This window comes from Pleurodeles waltl, chromosome 8, assembly GCF_031143425.1.
Source record: "Pleurodeles waltl isolate 20211129_DDA chromosome 8, aPleWal1.hap1.20221129, whole genome shotgun sequence".
Lineage (NCBI taxonomy): Eukaryota > Metazoa > Chordata > Amphibia > Caudata > Salamandridae > Pleurodeles > Pleurodeles waltl.
In genome coordinates, this window is record NC_090447.1 from 111,769,099 (window position 1) to 111,788,750 (window position 19,652).

The window sequence follows — 19,652 nt, forward strand, 5'->3', positions numbered from 1 at the left end:
GAAATGCCATTAATATTGCACTGTGCATTATAATGAGCCCGTCTGCGTTTTCCACACAGTTCTTCACAGTTCTCACTGCCAGACGTTTCAACAGGGCTGTGCAAAGGGCAATAGTGGAGACAATGTGCCATTTTAGGTGCCCAGTTCTCTGGCAATGGGGTGGTTCTTAATTCTTCTAGGTGCGACCTAGCGCCTCTATGCTGGCTGCACCCTAGGCAGCTGCCTAGCATTGCTTTTACAATGCACCAGCGTTGGCTGCAGTGGTCGATGTGAAATGTTTCACCCAATCTGTTCAATTTCTTTGGTTTTACCTGGGAAAGAGGTACCCACACTGTGGATAAAGGCTAATCCCACCACCATACCTGCACACTTCTTGGCTATCTTCCCGTCTGACAAGATATCATTGTACCTTTGCGCTTTGAAGCTTGAGTTATCTGAAATATATGCGCTATATAAATAAATAAACAAAACGAAACCTTGAATTTGGCATAGAACCTGGTTCGCCTGTGCGCTTTTATTCATTCCTGTGCTCTGTTTTTGCCGCCTGGCTCCCAGTTATGTGACCTATGTAATCAAAGGCCTGGATTGTCAGTCCTGTGGGTGAGACCCAATGGAGTCAGCAGTACTCTACACTGGGCCTGCCATATCAGTCTCTTGTTAGCCACCGCCTGCTATGTACTGTCAGCATCAGGCTGGCCGTGTGACACACTGTGGAAAGCTCAGGTATTAAGGTGTCTGGTGACCCCCTTTTAGGCCAGTGGGCTGGGCTGATGGAGCAGCACTTGTCCCTTCCTAAGCGCACACCTGTCCAGCTGTGCTGTTGATGGTTACCACATCAGCAGAGCCACGGGGAGGGCCGCATTGTGGCCTAACGTGGCTATGTATACAACATACCAGTACAACACTGCTGCTTCCTCTACAGGCTTTTCCGCACCTGTGACAGGCTTTACCTAGTGTGTGCTCGCTGCAGGACATGGCTGTGGTCTGCACAGGCGGCACTGCGTGGATGCTGGGCTAGGTGAGCCCTGCCTTGGCTCTCTCTGCTCTGGGCTGGATCCCCCCCCCCCTCTTCTCTGCTTCTGCCAGCACCCCAGGCCGGGCAGGCGGGGGTAGGACAGGAGCCTGTCTTCGGTGTGCACCCACTTGTGCACCCACGTGATGGATATGCCGCATGCCATTTTACATGTTCTATAGGATATAATGGAACTTGTAATACAGGCAGGATATCCGTCATGTTTGTGATGGAGTATCCCATCCACCAAGGTTGTAAACAGGCCCTAAGTGTCAGCTTCTTCTATCTACCTAGCTCAGGAAGGCCCATCAGCCTGGTGATGGGCCATCAGGATGTCACGCCCAAGCTTCATTTGTGTGTGACTGTCTAGAGGGAATGCAGAAAGCCCTGCCGTCAACAACCCCAGATGTGTACTCTGAGACGAGCAGCGGCACAGAACGATTCTAGTAAGAAAATGCCAGCTTTCTAAAAGTGGCATTTTCAGACTTGAAATTTAACCATAAGTTGTAGTTTTAAATTGTGAGTCCATGGATACCAAACTCTTACCCTTAAAATATGTTTTGTGGTAGCCTTAAGGTTGTCCTGTGAAGAGAGAGGCCTTGCAATAGTGAAAAAGGAATTTCTCACCTTTTCACTACCAGGAAATGCTAAACTAAAAAGTACACGTCTAACATTTTAAATACACTGCACCCTGTCCTTGGGGCTAACTAGGGCCTACCTTAGGGGTGACATACATGTAATAAAAAGGAAGATTTGGGCCTGGCAAGTGCGTGCACTTGCCAGGTTGAAATGGTAGTTTAAAACTACATACACACTCTCTGCAGTGTGTCTTGAGGCATGTTTGAAAGGCTACTGTTGTGTGTGGCACAATAGTGCTACAGGCCTACTAGTCACATTTAATTTAAGGCCCTGGGCACATATAGCACACTCTGCTAGGGATGTACTAGTAAATTTAATATGCTAATTGTGAAGAATCCAATGTTTCCATGTTTGGAGTACAAAACACGTGCACTTTAGCACAGGTCAGCAGTGACAAAGTGCCAAGACTCCTGAAAGCCAGCAAGAATGGATCAGAAAAGCAGGAGGTCAGGGGACAAAAAGTAAGGGGGAACCACACCAAGGATAGCAGCTCTACCATAGCAGAAGCAATCTACAGGGGGGAGGGAGCGCGTGCATGAACTGTGGAGATGGTGCATAGTGAAGTACAATAGGGATGAGGACCCCAGGGGTCTCCAGAGAGACCTGGCCATTCTGAGACCAACTCTGAGGAGCAAAGGCACAGAGGTCAGGAATGGGGGGGACTGGTATCGAATTGTTGTGTCGTATGTTATTCCCCAACCTAGGGACATGTCAAAAATTCAATAGAATGCTGTCCAAAAATAAGCCCTGTGGCCATCTGAGTAGCCTAGTAACCTTGCACTGTAAAGCTATTGCTGCCAGGCTGAATATTACCTTGTTATTTTATATTAGGTTCCTCTGGCCACATATCCCTTGCATTCCTTCTTTAAACATGTTAAAATCATGCTAAGCTAGGTGCTCAAACTACCGCACAATAGTAGGTCAGATCTCTGGCAAATCACTATTAGGGCTTGCCTTATAGATAACAAGCACATTGTCTCTCGAAGCAGCTATAAATAGCCCTTTGCCTGGGACTGGATTGTGAATTAGGATGCAAATTGCACTTTTGCCAATAGTTGCAGAATCCCTTCTAAGGTAGATCTGGAAATGATTAAGCAGCAGCCGTACCTGCATTAGATGAAAATATGCCCTGCGCATGTAACATTGATTTATGGCCTGCAACACAGAATCTAGATTTTCTATAAATTGAATATTTCACACACACCCCCAGTCAGTTTTTTTTCCAATGGGCATGTTTGCCAATTTAAATGAAAAACTCCCTCGAGAGGGTAGCAGAAAACGGTCTGTGGAACCCGTATTTAGCCTTCAGACCGTGTAATGAGCATCACTGGCCCAAAGGGATAGTCTGCCAAGCGGGCAATCAAAGAAGTGAGGTGAAAACGTACGTGTATATATTTTACTTGTTATATAAGAGGATCCTGGAGCATAACAAGCATATATAATAATTTCCTTTATCCATCAGTTTACTAGATTAGTCCATTTATGGAAGAATCAGAAGCATTGAAATCCCAGCTCAAGGCATACAGTAGCTGTCAGCCGACACATGTTTTGTCTTCAAATTGACTTTTTCAAGGCTTTAATGTAGTCCAGTACACAGAACCAAAGATCGAGGCATGTCTATTCTCCTAAGAGGTATTCCTCTGCCAATCTAGTATGATAATCTGACTGTATTGAATGATAGATCTGTAATTAGTTCATATTGCACCTAAAAATATGTGTAACCGCTAGGTAAGCTCTCAGACTCTCGTTCATAGTCAATTGATATCAGCGGGGATGATATTAAGCAGAGGCCATGATATGCCTCATTTTCATGCTGAACCCCTTGTAACGTAGAGCACTGCCAAATGTGACTTACATTTTGGGTTTCAAGGGGTTCAAAAAAAGTTTAAATTTCATAAGTTAGTTATTTCTAGTAAATACAGCTTGCACCCTAAGTTAACTATAACTCTTATCCCCATCAGGCACAGTCTTGTCATCAGATGTTGCAATTATATTATCAATGATATCATAGAAGATATTCTGAGTGATATAATATTTTGAAACCCATTTTGCAATTGTGTTACCAGTCACTGGGTTTAGTTTATAACAGCCACCATTCTGCAGTTGTATACCCTTTGATTTTGCGAATCACAGGCTTTGGGACCATAAAATTGCTTTGTACATCAGGTCCTAGAATAAAAAATAGCTCATACCCAGAGAATTTGTTTTTATTTGTTTTTTTAACGCATCTGTGATGCACTTACCTTACCATAAAAGACAGCAGAGCGCCCATTTATTGTACATGCTAGACTTCTCTTATGCAAAGCAAGGAAGATCTAAGCCATGCTAGCCCACTAGCTGGTCTTCACCAGTTTATAAAGTTGGATTATAGTTCATTTGTAGGAGAAGTGGCCTGCCGGATGTGAAACTTGCATTGCCAGGCACCCGGAAGGCATAATTGCATAGGAGTGGGCTTCTTCAGGAGCAGAGGTGACACTATTTACTTTGTTAAAAAAAAATTAATAAGTAATAAGGCCCAAAGGTTTTTGGTAGGAGCACGACTCTAATGGTGCCGGGTACCAGCGTGCTGAGCATCAACGCTGCCTCGTTTTGATTCTGCTTTATATCTTTGTTTCACCACCCTACAGTTCCTGTCTCTGTATCTCTCTTACAGTTTCTTTTTGTGTTCTTACCTTCACCCTGCTCCTTTCTCCCTTGTTTACGTGTCTCTCTCTTTCATTGGGTCAAAATCTGATGATGAAAAATAAGCCCCGCCCCAAATATGAGTGCTAGTGCACCCCACCTGCAACCACCGAGGACAAATTAAGTCCTGTAGGAAAAGGGGTTAGCACTGATTACATCAGGAGGAAGGGAAAGGGAGGAGGGGGCTTGTACTTTCGTTCTCATTTCTGCAAGAACTGGGTCACATTGAATCATAACAGCTGCCAGGATGGAGCTTTATGTAGAGGTTGGACATGTGAGTACCAGTGCCCCGAGTATTGCTCTTGTGTATATCAAAGAATGCGCATTTCCTGTTTATTGTTGCAGTCCTGGTGCTGCTGTGTGGAGAGAGCTTTTGCAATCTCAGCTGAGAGCCGAGTGCTAAAATATACCTCCAATAACAACTGCACGAGGGAAAAAGAAGGCAGGCCCGGAAAAAGAGAGATGTCCTTCCGCTGACCCTTGGCCCGAGCCTTTGAAAACATTTAACTAATCATCTAGTGCTGAAAGGCGGGAGATGAGAAATATTACCAATTTGCCCGGGGCGACAGCTATTATTACTCTGCACCAGTCGAAACAGAAAGGCTCTGTTATTACTGTAATACTTTCTAAAATGTCCGGTGACATTAAGAATGTAATAGAACCAAACGGGCTAATGCACCTGGTCGAGGGGCCTAATGACCACAAGTTTCAAATTATGTCACTTTGACTCAACGTTTTATCTTTCGATGGGGATAGAATGAAACTCCTTTCTCGATATCAGTAGCATCCACTGCTTGCATTTTTTTTACACAGCACTTTGGTAGGAAGTGCTACACCAAAGTGAAACATTACAGCTCTTACAGACATCTTGAAAAATTGTATTTTCTGGAATAATCTTGAATGGACGTTATGGCACTTGATGTTTTCCTGTATTCCTGCAAACCAGAACATGCAATAAATTTAGCAAGCTTCCCACTGCCAGCACCTGTGCTACAGCCATCACCCGCATGCTGCTGGTCCTTCAAGTAAGAGTGGTATAGATGCAGAGTTATAAGGAGGCGGGTGTATTGGGGGGAACCAGGGGACAGGGGATTAAAAAACATAGTTGAGGGACGAGGGTGGTCTGGCGCAGGGCTAGGAAGAAGGATGAAGAGAGACAAAGAGAAAATAGACACGACAGATGGGCGTTCTGGAAGAAGCTTTGGTTGGAGGTGGGGCTGGTTTGTAATAGGAAGACAGCCTGGGTAAAAAAGGACAATGGTGATTTTTTCCAACATAAGACATTTACAAGGATGTTTGAATAGGCACTTGTCCATCGCTTGGCGGGGTAAGGTTTAAGGTTGCGTCTATGGAGACGTGCCCACCCTCCCCCTATAATACAGCTTTTACCTTACCACCGCCCCCTTGCGTGTATGTGTGGATAGTGGGAGCAGAAACCCCACGTTCTATTGTTACTATGTATGTGCGTTGACCAAAGACTCAGAAGTAGCTACTAGAAAGGCACACTGTGTTGAACAAAACATGATTAAAGAAATAGATTTAATCTCTGGAGAGAGCAGTCTATAATTTGTAGTCCACGGGTTCGAATCCAGGCATGCCTGACCAAGTGCCTAATTCTTTCAAGGTTCTTAACATGAGGACTGTTGAGTTGGGCAAACTCTATGTACTAGTAAAAATTAAAGCAGACTATGGTGTTGGCCACGTCATCTCATATTTCTGCCATCCCTTGCAGCCAGTGATGGGCTACCAGGAGCCGACTTCCCAAACGCAATGTGTTGGAACAGCCGGAACATAGTCAACATGGTGTGACGCAAGCACATGCTGCAGAGTGACCTGTTTGCAGAGCACAACATTTCATAGCAAATTGGAGCATAAAGGTGCTGACTTGAGATTTTTGGAAACTGAAGCTGTAACCCTGTATTATTTAAAACCTGTCTGCGGAGGTGTGCAGACCAAAAAATGAACAAGAAGACAAGGTTGATCTTGGCTACAAGAGCGTGTGCACGAGCCAAGCCTTGAAAATATTTGGCATGAAAATCAATGTGAGGAGCATCATATAAAAATATGCTAGTCTCTTCAAAACTAAAAGAAAAAGTGTATTTCTGTAGCTTGCAGAATGGTTCACCTTAGTACATCAGATTATATCACTGCATTGAGAAGCATTTACCAAAAGTGAAAGTTTTAAACACAAATTTAGAAACATTCCTGTCACCTCCTCCAATGCCATTGGTGAACTAAGAGGCAGTCACTTTTAATGTGTACTTTATATATGGCTTAAGATCTTATTATAGTTGGAACTAAACTATTGTCTACTAAACACAAGTTTTTTTTGTGCAGCGCACATCCTGAGCTCACTTATTTTCATGTGCTCTCATTTGTGATGCAAAAAGGATGATCCCAGGTTTTCTGGTTTTACTTTGTGCAATTCAGCCACCAGATGGTTATCTCTTTCTCTCTCCTTTTCACATCAAAGGTCAATGCCTTTGTCTTTAATTCTTGACTCAAAAGGTTGGAGTGTGGGAGGCAGGCAGAAGCTACAACAAGTCTCAACAAGTTTGGGGCTCGAGAGGGTCTCTAGCTGAACCAGAACCAGGCTTGACCACCTCTACCTTTGTGTTGAGAGAGTCTGAAGGAGGTTGTCTTCGGGTTGATCCTCTGTGAACTGCCACAAATGTCTGCATTTTCAGTGGGTGCATGGTCCACTAAGAGAATCTGCCCTTAAAAAGTTTTTAGTTTGCATGCCAGACCTGCAGGTTGACGTCATCTCTGGTTGTATATCCCTGTTTAACTTTTCCACATAGAAACATTTGTCCGTAAAGCAGTGGCATGATGGTGAATCCCGAAGCCCTGCGGTGAGGGGCCCCTGAGGTCCCCACATCTCTCAAATATTCATAGACCTTAGGCTCAATGGGTCCCCCTTGAGGGTGGGGACCCACCTGTGCCGTCACACCTGTGTCTTACAAGCCATCTGTACCTTGCTGTTTCTTGAATTGTGTCAGAAGTACACGCCACATTTCCTTGACGAGCACCAGGATAATCTAGATATAATCTTGATATTTTTCTTTAAGGGATTAGTGACCGTGCCATAGAGTTATCTATTAAGGGTATTAAGAGACCATCAGTTTAAGCTGTGTTGCACTACTGCACGCCCCGTGGTTGTCCTGGCGGCAATCATTCATATGGAGTTCATCGCATGCATCATTAAAGAACACTTCATAAGCAGGGCCACGGGTAATATTCTACAGCATTTTCCACATATTTATGGATTCGCTGCATTTGGCAATTAATCCACCGTCTGCTGTACAGCTTGCATATTTCACCCAAAAAATGTTTGTAGCTCGCACAGTTCAAAGTTTTCTAGAAACAACTGCCAAAGTTGGTTTTGCAGAATGGCAATCTGTTTGCCAAGGTTCCGATTGTTTATTACTGTATTCAGGTGTTAGGCAGGATCTAATGGTGAGGTGGAACCAGAGGTGTAGCTTAATCATTGAGATGCAGGGGGTGTGAATTTTAAATTTCCCAATTAAAAAACAGTGGGCCGCATGGTAGAGGGGTGAAATACCATGGTTTGTCATGGAATATTCCCACGAGGAACAGGGTCCGTAAAGATTTACATTAGGGTGGCCTCTATCTTGAGTGGCACAGGAGATGAAAATCGATGGATTGGAAAGCTACTGAAAGGGATTGCTAATGGTTAAACTATTTGCAAGCATTTGTCCCATCACCTTTTTGGGTGTTTGATTGCCAGTAGTATGGCTAAAAACATGAAACTATTATACAAATTGATGCATCAACGAAAAAATAAACTGATCACTGGTAATGTCATAACTCTTTTAGGTTACACCTTTGTCGGAGAAGTTCTTTAAATAAGAAATATGATCAGTAATTTTTGGGACTCACACTGAATAGCAGAGGACAAGAGTGTCCACGTTGTGTGATTCATCGGTGAACTATCTCCTACGGGGACTGTTCTTGAAAGGAGATTTACAGTCACACTACATGAACTATATTGGAAGACTGGAGTTAAGCTGGTTTTGCCACAGTTTACTGCTTCAGCCTGAAGTTGGCAAATTTGTTGTTTTGTCACATGGTCTTTTATGTATGTTATGTGGTTGTAAAAGTTAACATGACTGCTTCAAACATTGTCGGGTGTTAATACACTGAGATATAGATTATTGTGCTATTTAACATAATAAAATAATTCTTTCCTAAAGGATTTATGACATTACCAGTGATCAATTTATGTTTTCACTGATGCAACAATTTGCTTAATATTTTCCCCTACTATATGCCACTTTGTGTTGTATATTATGTTTGTTTGTCCAGGTATAGTGGGGTCACAAGGGCATACGCATGATATTGATAATGAAAACATGAAACTGGCATAGCCTTCCAAGCCTACTACTGCCAATGTTTGTGAATTCCAAATGTTGGAAGTTTGCACCCAATTAAGGGGTGCTTCAATGGGTGCAGCTTTACTTCTTATTTAGTAAACTGGTCGCTATATACAATTAATATCACGTTCCAAAAAAATGAACAAGTTAAAACCTCTTAGTGGAGTGAGAACAATGAGAAAAACGGAAGCAATCATTGCATACCCAACTTGGGGCTCCCAGACACAACTCCCAAGACAAGAAGACAGTTGTATGGGAAGGTATCAAATTCCAAACCCTCCCCCCCTCATGAAACTATACCACTGGCTGGAACGTTGCCCCAACTGTATTATAAGGTGTTAAGTTTACAAAATGGCAAAATTACAAAATAACAAAATCATTTGTCACAGATTGCAATAGCGAAGGGCCACATCATTTCCTTTTCCTTGCCACATAATTTTGTGAACCCTGGCTTATAATTTGACCCTACTGCATACTTTTCATGGCACTGATTATAAGCATTGTATTGTTTTCTATTTTTCCATGTCGCCTACTGGGAGGCTGTGTCAATTCCAGGATTATTCAAATAGAAAATCTCTTGTAGGCTGAATATTGTCAGCATGAACTGTTTGTGGAGACACTTATTTCCATGAGTAATTTGCAAATTCTAATTTTGTTTTTAAACAGCTCCTGTCGGTTCTCTGGACTAGACAATAAAGTGGTCTTGGCACGATTGTCCAAGCAATTTCTTTAAACCAATACTATAAATACTTCAGGCCTTCACAGGAAATCCATTAAATGAAAAATACCAATATACATGTCAATGTAAAAGAAAAAGTAATACACTTATAAAGAATAAAAAGCATTGGCGATACAAAAAACCCAATGTGATGTACTGTGGGGGGAGCGGCGGGGTGGGCAGTGTGCTCTGCCTTTCATGGAGTGGTTGCTTCAGATCTCCATGGCTGAGACCTGGTTGATTGGTAAGGGCTACAGGGTAAGGACTACAGAGTAGGAATCGCATAGTCAGCAGTGAGGTGTACTGAGGCAGTATATTTAGAAGAGGCGAGTCTTAAGTTTACTCATGAAGTTGAGATGATAACTGATGCATTTGATGCTGGCAAGAAGAGTTTCAGAACTTTGAGCCACACACAATACTTTTTCCTTCATCTCTCCTTATGTTCTGAACCTTAGTTGTGAGTGTAAGATTAGCTTGTTAGACCAGACGACACTGAACGGACGGGAGCTGAACTGGGCTGGCGCATTGTTCCAGATTACATCGTGGATGCTGCAGAACATCTTGAATAGTATGAGCGCTGCAGTGTAGTCCACTGAAGGCGTTTCAAGACAAGCTGCAGGAATGGCACCTTAAGTGAAAGAATCATGATAGAAGGTGAAATGCGGTGAACTGGCCTTGGGTAAGAGGAAATCTCTCATGAGACTGAGATTGATGGATTTTGTGAAAGCACAATTCTGGTGAGAGACATTTAACAAGATTGAAAGAAATTGTGTACTACAGCCTAGGCAAAATAAGGAAAGTGAGTTCTTGCAGCTATTTCCTTCAGACAGCACAATAGCTATTGTAGGAAAATTAATGATCTCAAATCATCTAAATGTAAATGAATCTAAATAAATAAATTAAAAAAGTTTGAAATAACAAAATAAATGCAGAGTATGGCACAAAAAAAAAGCCTGATTATGCATATTTATTTATTTAGAAAGTTTTATATAGCATGAACATGACGCATGTGGGTATCCGAGCGCTTTACAAATGGTCAGACGAAATGAAACAGGTAAAGCAAACACCAACATACTCAAGAACGGTACAGGGTACAGCAGCTCCGAAGGTGAGGGCACAGACCACCTCAAGGTTGTATAGAAACTGATGATGTGGGGTTGTGAAGCTTAAGATCGTCCACGAAAAACTAAATTGATATGTTTAAGGAACCATGGAGAATATCAGGAGACTGAAAACCATCCAGTTGTTAAGAGCAAAAACCTAGCATGTCTTTACTTTAGCAAGGAGGGTGGTATATGGTGGATGAGCCTGCTCCCCCGTTTTCCACTTAAAAACAAGGATCTGAGAATAATTAACAAAATCCCCATTTGTAGATCACAGGTGTTAAGCTAGAATACACGGGCATCCTGTGGATTTCTTTAATAAGTTTTAAGAAAGATTGATTATTTTTCTGCACTTGAAGTGGTTACGTTGATGATGACAGATGGCTTTGGTTTTAACAAGACGGGGAGTGTCGGGGGTGGTTGGGTCACCATGGAGCCCACCACCATGTGAAAGTCCATGAGAGTAAGGGGAGGCTGGTGTTTCCAAAACCTGAAATAAATGAAGGAGTTCCTAAAGTCTTCTCAACTTTCAAAATGTATACTAACCCCAGTGTTCCAGTAAGTAGAGTTTTGCATTTTATACAGTGGGAATACCAGACCAAGGAAGCAGGCGGTAGACACAACTTAAATTGTTTCTGCAGTTATCACATATTGCAATAACAGGCTTTGGACCAATTTAGTCATATACTTGTGAATCAGGGCTGCTGGGCAGGCTTGCCTAAGTATTGTCAATCTCAGTATAACTTTAGGGGCTAAGGATCCATGTGAGATTCATTGTTAAGTTCCAAGAATCAGTTCCCCTTTGTTTGCATCCTGCTATTGACAGGCTGTTGTCTCGAAAGTAGGGTAATATTTGCATTTTCATGTCTTCATGCACCTTTGTGTCACAATAACTTTTAAAGAATATGGAAGATCTTGTCTATGATGTACACTGTTCTGTTGATAACATATTTACTCAGCAAAACAAAGAGTAGCTTGTCAAGATCAAATTAGACGTGCTCTAAAATGTACATTAACATGGTAAGTTATTGCCAGAGCTTCCAAGCATCCAACCATCAGAAATGCTATAGAGTGACAGGAGAACCCTGGGACTGGTGATTGCAACCTCTGACGTGCGTTTAATGGGATTCTTCCTAGCGGTGTTAACGAAAACCCCAAAGGAAAATAAATGATCAACCTCATGGAGTCTATGTACATGTTATTAGATTTTAATATCGCGCTGCTATGGATTGTTCTGAATTTAGAAGAGGCTGGTCTTTTCTCCAGAGCAACCACTCTTTATTAATATTTCCGCCCCAAGGAAAGAACGAACCAATATTGAAATGCATTCAATCTTTCTACTTTGCTTCTGCAGTTGCAGGGCACCTAATCCCTCACTTATATATTACACGATGTGTATTACACATCCTTCACCTTCAAATAGAGGTATGTGGCCAGACCGCCCACATCCCTGTTGTGAGTACGCTTCTTCAACCACGTGCATTCCCCTTCAATCCCTACAGAGCAGACGGAACCCCTTCTCCCAAATCCTACATTGAATGTGTGTGGTGAACTTACACCCCCTTGCTTACTTTACACCCTGTTCTCTTTCAGCTATTGAAAACAGATTCCCCTGTTACTGCACTCCGTCCGGTACAGAACCTCCATCACCACCTCCTAATGCATATGGTATTTGACATTTGCATCGCAGGATAGTAAAGTGACACCTCTGAGACTTCGACTTGAAGTGTATTTCCTCCATGAACCATCACATAAGTGTATTAAGCCAAACTGTCCACATTTCTCTTGGTAATGTCCTGTCTCTATTTGTCTCGTCCTGATAAGAGCATCATGAAATAGGTGATCTGTTCCCGCCTAAAAAGGATCCATGTGTCCGATCAAATTCCATTTGCCTCCTTACTTTTAGACTTTGGTTGATTTTCTGGCACTTTAATGGAAGGAAAACTGTTAGTGGGATCCATGCCTTCGCTCCTACCTCCCTCCCACTGAGAGCAGTAAACCACTTCACTGAAGCTAATGCAGAAATGACCAGTCATCCGCATTCTTCACGGTGACACCCCGTGCTTGCCTACCACCACCACCACCACCACCACCACCACCGCTGTTCTCTTGACAACACTGGTAGACCACACTCATCTTCTCCTGAATTTCACAACTCCATTAGATGTGCAACTTTCAGTTCCTGTCTGAGTGAAATGGACCTTCACCGTTATGTGGAGGACTTCTCGAGGAAGTGAAATCCCGATGCGCTTGAACAGACTCATGCCCTGTTTGTGCACCCTTTTACACATGGCCTGATAAATAACATCAGCTTTAATTCACTGCTTCCTATTGTTCTTAAGTAATGGGTTTATTTTCCAATATCTATATCCCATTTATGTGGCTGTCTGATCCATTGCCCAGCTTTCCAAGAAACCTGATATTTATACTCCTGTATGTTCAGCACCTTGATGCCCACAGTGACTTAATCCGCAGTGGCCCATTTAAAGAAATTACTGTAGATTATAATTGTGAATTATAAAGCTCATTTGCAATTCACTAGTGAATATTTCATTTACTTCCTCCTCTAAGAAATTAGGTGATAAGTTTTTTGTTATCTTCAAAGGATCTAAGTCGTTAATAAGAATGATTTGGCTTCTGGGCACACGATTGAGAGACTGCTCATGTCATTTTGTCCCTTGAGAAGACCGTCAGTGGTTGTTGTCACCCTTTATATAGAGATTTTAAGTCAAAATGCTATTTTACAACAATCTGATTTTGCAAATAGACCTGTTCTCACTACCGGAGAGAGACCCTGTTATCAGCTTAGAATACCTGATAAAGATGATCCTCAAAAGATGCCTTCTCACTAATTTACACAAGACACAGGAAAATGCTTAGTTTATAATGTTGGTGAGGAGAAAGAACCGAAGCCTTTAGTTATGCAAGTGGAGTACACGCATGGAGTACCCAAACAAAGGGCCTGATTTTGATCATGGTGGAGGGATCACTCGATATCTCGTCCGCTGGATTACGATCTCCATAAAATATTATAGGATCGCAGTACAGCGGACGGGATATCCGTCACAGAGACATCACCACCGCCAGAATCTAAATCTGCCCCAAAGTTTTTATTATCTGAATGAGCTGATGGAAGGGGGCACACCTATATTTATTTTTCCTACAACAGACGTGAATGTGGCTGTAAGTAATTTATCATAACATATTTCTTGGTACATTCTCTTTGAGAAAGAAGGACATAGGTTCAAGGAAATATGACTGACTTATTCCATAGGTTATTCCACTTCTGAATATTTAAATCATTTTGCTAATTTGTGCACTTCATGACAATACTGGAGTAAATTGCTGAGGATTACAGAAATAACGCGCTCGGGCTACCGGCCCTGCTGCAAGTTTTCAGCAGGCGAACTGGACAGGCAAAAGTAACTCACGTTGATTTTTTTGGTATTTTTGCTTAGAAAGGGAGCCACACTTTAAAAAATAACTTGTTTGTGAAAGGGAAACAAATGGTGCTAAAGTTACTAATTCAGGAAAAAAACAAAAAATATATTACCGACTTCTTGCATCACCTTTGCCATGATACGTCCCTGCCCTGTGGAGGTTCAAAGAAGAGTGCTTACCTACAAGCGCAAACAGTAGCAGATATTGTGCTCCAGAACCTCAACCCTGCTTTGCTCTTTCCTCCTTTGCTAGTGTGAATCACCATGGGCACTCCTAGATATGGTGCATGATCTTCTTGGATATTCCCTGAGGTGTGTCCTTCTTTTCATTTAAGCCCAAGTTCTGCTTTAACTTCTGGATGTAATTTGCACTTCAGTTTATCAGGCAGACTTCTGAACATATTATGCAATACATTTTCTTTTTATTTTTAAGAAAATAGCACCTGTGTCATTTGGTAGGCACACGCATGAGTGATATGCATACCTACATAACTACATGGCTGCCACAGGCTAGTCATGGTGCCTTTTTATGTTTTTCTGGTTAGCCATGCTGCATAGCATCAGTGATGATGTACAGCATGGCTAACAAAGGTGAGACCTATTAGCTTTTTTGGAAGAGGTTCCAAAAGTGAGACCTATTAGCTTTGACAATGCCTGTTAGTTAGCACCTTCAGATTCAGGCTATGTGGTAAGTGCAGCGTGCGAAGGTGGAGAACATCCCTTTCTGTTTTCTTAGGGATAACCGTGCATTAAGGCAGTGTTCCTCTTAATGACATGCAATACACATGCTCTGGTAGGGCAGTACTAAAGTTGTGGTGAAACCAAGTGTCTGGCTTTTGTGGTGTCAGTGCAGCCCCAGGGCAGCTACCTAATAAAGGGTCTAGTAAAATAAGGTAGATGAGGGTGTTGTCCCACCCTGTTTCAGTGACACATATCTGCCAACTGGTCCCACATAGTAGCCGCACCACAATAGTAAATAGAAGGACCTTTGCTATACTAGCCTTTGAAACAACAGGCAACTTGCAATTCCAACATTAAGTACCTATATATTTTTTTTTTTATATTAGGCACATCTCTGCCACCAACAGTCAACTCAGAGCTGTTTTACAATATTTAAATATATAACACTCTCAGAAAGTAACCATTGAAATAGTCCACAGTAAAATTATTTGCATTAGTGAACAAACAAGAGCTTAAGACTTTCCTTTTTCTAACTGCACCTATTTGTCTCTGCATCCCTCCAACCTGGACTCCTTATGTTGAACATCCCTTCATGATCATTTTCCTTAGGTTTGCTCCGACCATACACCTTACTACTGTGATGGTTAGGTAATCAGACTAAAATAATGGAGTCTTTAAACACAAAATGTGCAGTCAGGCAAAAGGAGTTATTTGTTTTAAAGTAGAAGTGGTAGTAACACGTTGTAGTGTGGCACTGATGCTGCAGTGTACCTGGCAAATTATGCATGTGGTCCCATGCTCACTGCGCCACTGGATTCATCCTTTACTGGCTAATGAAGGGGTGATATCCTGAAACTGGTCCCGGAATGCTTGTCTCCGGTCCAGGGAGGACCTGGCCTGGCAGTTCGGGGTGGACTGTTCCCACAGGCAACAGGGTCAAGACTGATTTGCATATGACTGGGTCCAAACTCAGGTGGCATGGGGAGCAAAAAACAATGGATTTAACCCAGATCTGTATCTGGGGGGAGTGTTTGTAAAGTTTCAGCACTCCGCCCATCAACCTTTTGGGTTGCTAAAGTTGTCTTAAGTGGGAAGGGTATGTGCAGACGTGGGTCCCGTGTTCACTGTGCCACTGGATTCATGGTAGTCTGGCTGATGAAGGGTGATACCCTGAAACCGGTTCCAGGATGCTTGTTTCAGGTCCTGGAAGGACGTGGCCTGGCAGTTTGGACTGGACTGTTTCCAAAGGGAACAGTGTCAAGACTGATTTGCATATTGCTGGGTCCGAACTGGAGTGGCATGGTGAGCAAAAGAACAATGGATTTAACCCAGATCTGTGACTGGGGGTGAGTGTTTCAAAAGTTTCAGCACTCCGTCTCTCATCCTTTTGGGTTGCTAAAGTTATCCTATGTGGGGATGTTGTGCCCACATGTAGGTCCCGGGCTCTCTTTGCCACTGGATTCAAGCTAGCCTGGCTGGTGAAGGGTGATGCCCTGAAACTGGTCCCAGGATGCTTGTTTCCGGTCCAGGGAAGACCTGTTCTGGCTGGACTGTTCCCATAGTGAAGAGGGTCAAGACTGATTTGCATATGTCTGCGTCCAGACTGGGGTGGCATGGCAAGCAAAAGAACAATGGGTTTAACCGAGATCTGTGACTGGGGGTGAGTGTTTGAAATGTTTCAGCCTTCGTCCATCATCCTTTTGTTTGGATAGTCAACTTAGGCTGGATAACCAGATTAATACAGTGACCTCCTGCTTCTTTGGCCTCTTAATAACCCTCAGGAAAATTCTTTGGCTCCTGTCAGCTTCCACTCAAAATACCATAATGTCTGCCCTGATTAGTTCTTGCCTCGATTACGTCGATGTGCTGTATTTGAGATTACCTTGGCCCCTTAAAAAAACTGCACGTGATCCAAAACGTGCCGCTCACCTTTTAGGTCATAATTCCAAGTACTCTTCCAGGATTGCTAGCCGAAGGGATTGCATTGTTTACCTATTGCAGGGCGCATCCAATGTAAGGCTGTCTGCTTCAGCTATAGAGCTCTGAACCAAAAGGGATTTTGTTATCTTCAGTGAATGGTTCGTTCCTTATCTTTCCACCAGATCTCTACGTTCAGCCAATCGCAGACTGGCTCAGGTTCCTCTGATATGGTCTGTGAGACAGGGAGGTGCTCTTTCAGATATCTGGGACTCTGTTACTTTACAACTCAGTCTGAGTCCCCCGAAAGCCATCTTCCGGGACCACCACAAAACTTGGCTATACTAACAAGTCATACTCAGGGTCTGGGTCGGTTTCTTTGAGACTGATTTGTGTTTCTTCTGCAGCGTTGGCAAGCCTTACTTGGGTAGCCATGCACTTTACAAATCATATAAAGAGGAAGAAATGACCTCAGGTGAAGCTGTAACCACGCACAGCATAAACTAATTATTCAGTGTGGCTCTCACTGGGGAAAGGCGCTGCATGAGTTGTTACACTGCATCTTTGTACTGTAATGCATGCCCTTAGTCACTCTTATTTCCTCTCAGGAAGAGATCAGCTAGAACAGTGGTTTCCAACCTTTTGCCTTCTGTGGACCCCCACTTTATCATTACCGGATCCCGGGGACCCCACTGAATCTTTATGGGAATTTGGGGACCCCCCCACTGAGTCATTACTGAAAGCTGGGGACCCAATCTGGTAATATTATTTAAGTTTCTGAGTAGTCCTGGACCCCCTGAGGAGGCTTCGTGGACCCCACTGTAGGTCCACAGACCACAGTTTGGGAACCACTGAGCTCGAATATTCCTTCAGTATGGAAACATAAACTGTCTGTACAGAGGTTTGTTCAGTATACTTTCCATACATGCTTTGATCACCAGGCACTAGGCAATACCACTTAATGTTGTAATTTGTGTAATATCTGTAAAGGCACCGTACTGTAGTTGTTTCTGGTCCCTCTCTGGTGGTGGGTGGGTGATGTGCATAAAGACCAGAGCAGAGTAGGACTTCCTCAGTGCTCCCATTACCTGCTGGCCCATGCATGGAGCAGGTGGGCAGAGAGAGAATTGGGTAGTGTCAAAAAACTGTCTTGCCAGCCAAAACCGCCTGCCTAGCATGAGACCGTGAGGAAGTGACGGAATCGATGTTCTTGGGTGACATGCAGGCCAAGCTTGCAAGTGCCACCATGATGCCATGCCTACACACACTGGTTCAAAGCAAAGCCTGGGTCCTATATCTGCTCTGCTGTGCACAACCAAGCAAGACCTAAAATGCAGAATATGCAGCACTAACAGCCGCAACCTGTAATACTGTCACCCTTGGCAGCAGCACTTCCACTTGCACAAGTGACCCCACCCCACCCCACCCGCCACAGACACACAGCTCTATCCATCTACTCTATCCTACCCCGTCTGCCTGCATGTCTGTCTCTTACTTGTCCGGTTGGAGTAGACAGGCCTGGTGCTCGAGCTTTCATCCACCTGCAGTAGGAATAGCCATAACTTGTGCCCCTGCAGTCGTTTTTGGGTTCTAGGACTTCTGTTTTCCCCCATCAGTCTTTGACCCAGAGAGAAAGGGAGACATGAGAAAAAGACTAGAAAACAGTGACAAAGGGAGAAAGCAGGGATGAAAATACCCTGAAATAGTGAGATAAAGAGATGCAGTGTAGGGTTGGGGGGACCAAAGGGGCCTAGGGTGAACAGTGGCATAGCCAGTGTATCCTGGGGTCCTAGTGCAACAAAGGAAATGGCCCACTGGATGCTGTCTGAATTACAAATTGCAGCAATGATCAGGCTTCACTGGGCCCCTCAAGCCTCTGGTCCCCGGTGCACTGCACCAGCAGCACCAATGGAAGTCACAACCCTGAAGGGGGAATCAAAACTGCACAGCCTTGTTATTGGTATTCAGCAGCCCAAGCTGGGGCTCTGAAGGAAACCTTTCAGCTCCTGCACAAATTAATCACTGTCTTGTTGGATCATACACTTCCATACCCACCTTTTGAACAAGTCTTCTCTTACACAATGATAAACGCCAAGAATAGGTAATGTTCCATCATTAAAAACTTTAAAACACACAGTGTACTATAAGTCCCTCATTGACCTCTAAGCCTTCGAGAAGTGTCAAAGCTTTAGAACATTTTAAATGGGTATTATCTTTTATGCAGGCATATAAATGAGTGACAGCAGAGCACGCTGCTGTAAAGCAATGCTTTGTCCAATTATTTTAGAGCTAATTGCAGATTCTTTTCCCGATGAAAATGGTCTGTAGATGTAATCATAATAATTATGGCCACTTGAAATTATATAAAGGAGTTTGCTCCTATTGTTAATCAAACCTCGGTGTTTTGCAGAGTGCTGGTTTTCAGAAAAGTCAGGTGAGGTGGAATTTTTATTTGTGATAAAAGAAATGTACATTGTATTATGTTTATTCAAATGCATAGCTGTGGTGTTGCATCACAATACACATAATTACTACTCAAAACGCGTAGGCGGGCATTGTTCCATTGATGGAGTTAAATGCCGGAGTTCCTTGGTAAAGTTAAACACTTTACACAATAATAGGATGAGCATCTCCTTGTATCAAAACTAGAATGGGACCTCAAAACAAGCTTCAATCTGGCCTTCTCAAGAACGTTTAACAGGTCTGCTCACCCTATGAATTAACAAATCACCAAGACCCGTGGCACTTTTAGCCCAGATTTTGACCAGCAACAGGTTGGGCTTCTCCTAGAAGTTTGTGTCTTGACATCACTGCCTCTGTATTTCCACACGGTATCACGCCATTGAAGGAGTTGGACCTCGCGTCACCACCACACCTCATCAACCAGTAGACCTCACAGTGAGGTGCACCAGTGGAAAATATTATTATATGTGGTCCAGTAGACTCACTTTTTAATGTGAGGTTTTTCTCCATGTGGTCTTTGTAGGTGTCTAAACCCAGGTCATTTTAAAATGTAGTGAAGATTAGAGACCTAGTGAGAATACACACCATGGAGGAGTGTGGACC

At 43.2% G+C, this 19,652-nt stretch overlaps 1 protein-coding gene across 11 annotated transcripts in view; it reads left to right on the forward strand.

The window, feature by feature from the left end:
• GDPD5 (glycerophosphodiester phosphodiesterase domain containing 5) overlaps window positions 1–19,652 on the forward strand; it is a 699,403-nt gene that overhangs the window by 422,316 nt on the left and 257,435 nt on the right. The window lies entirely within an intron of this gene.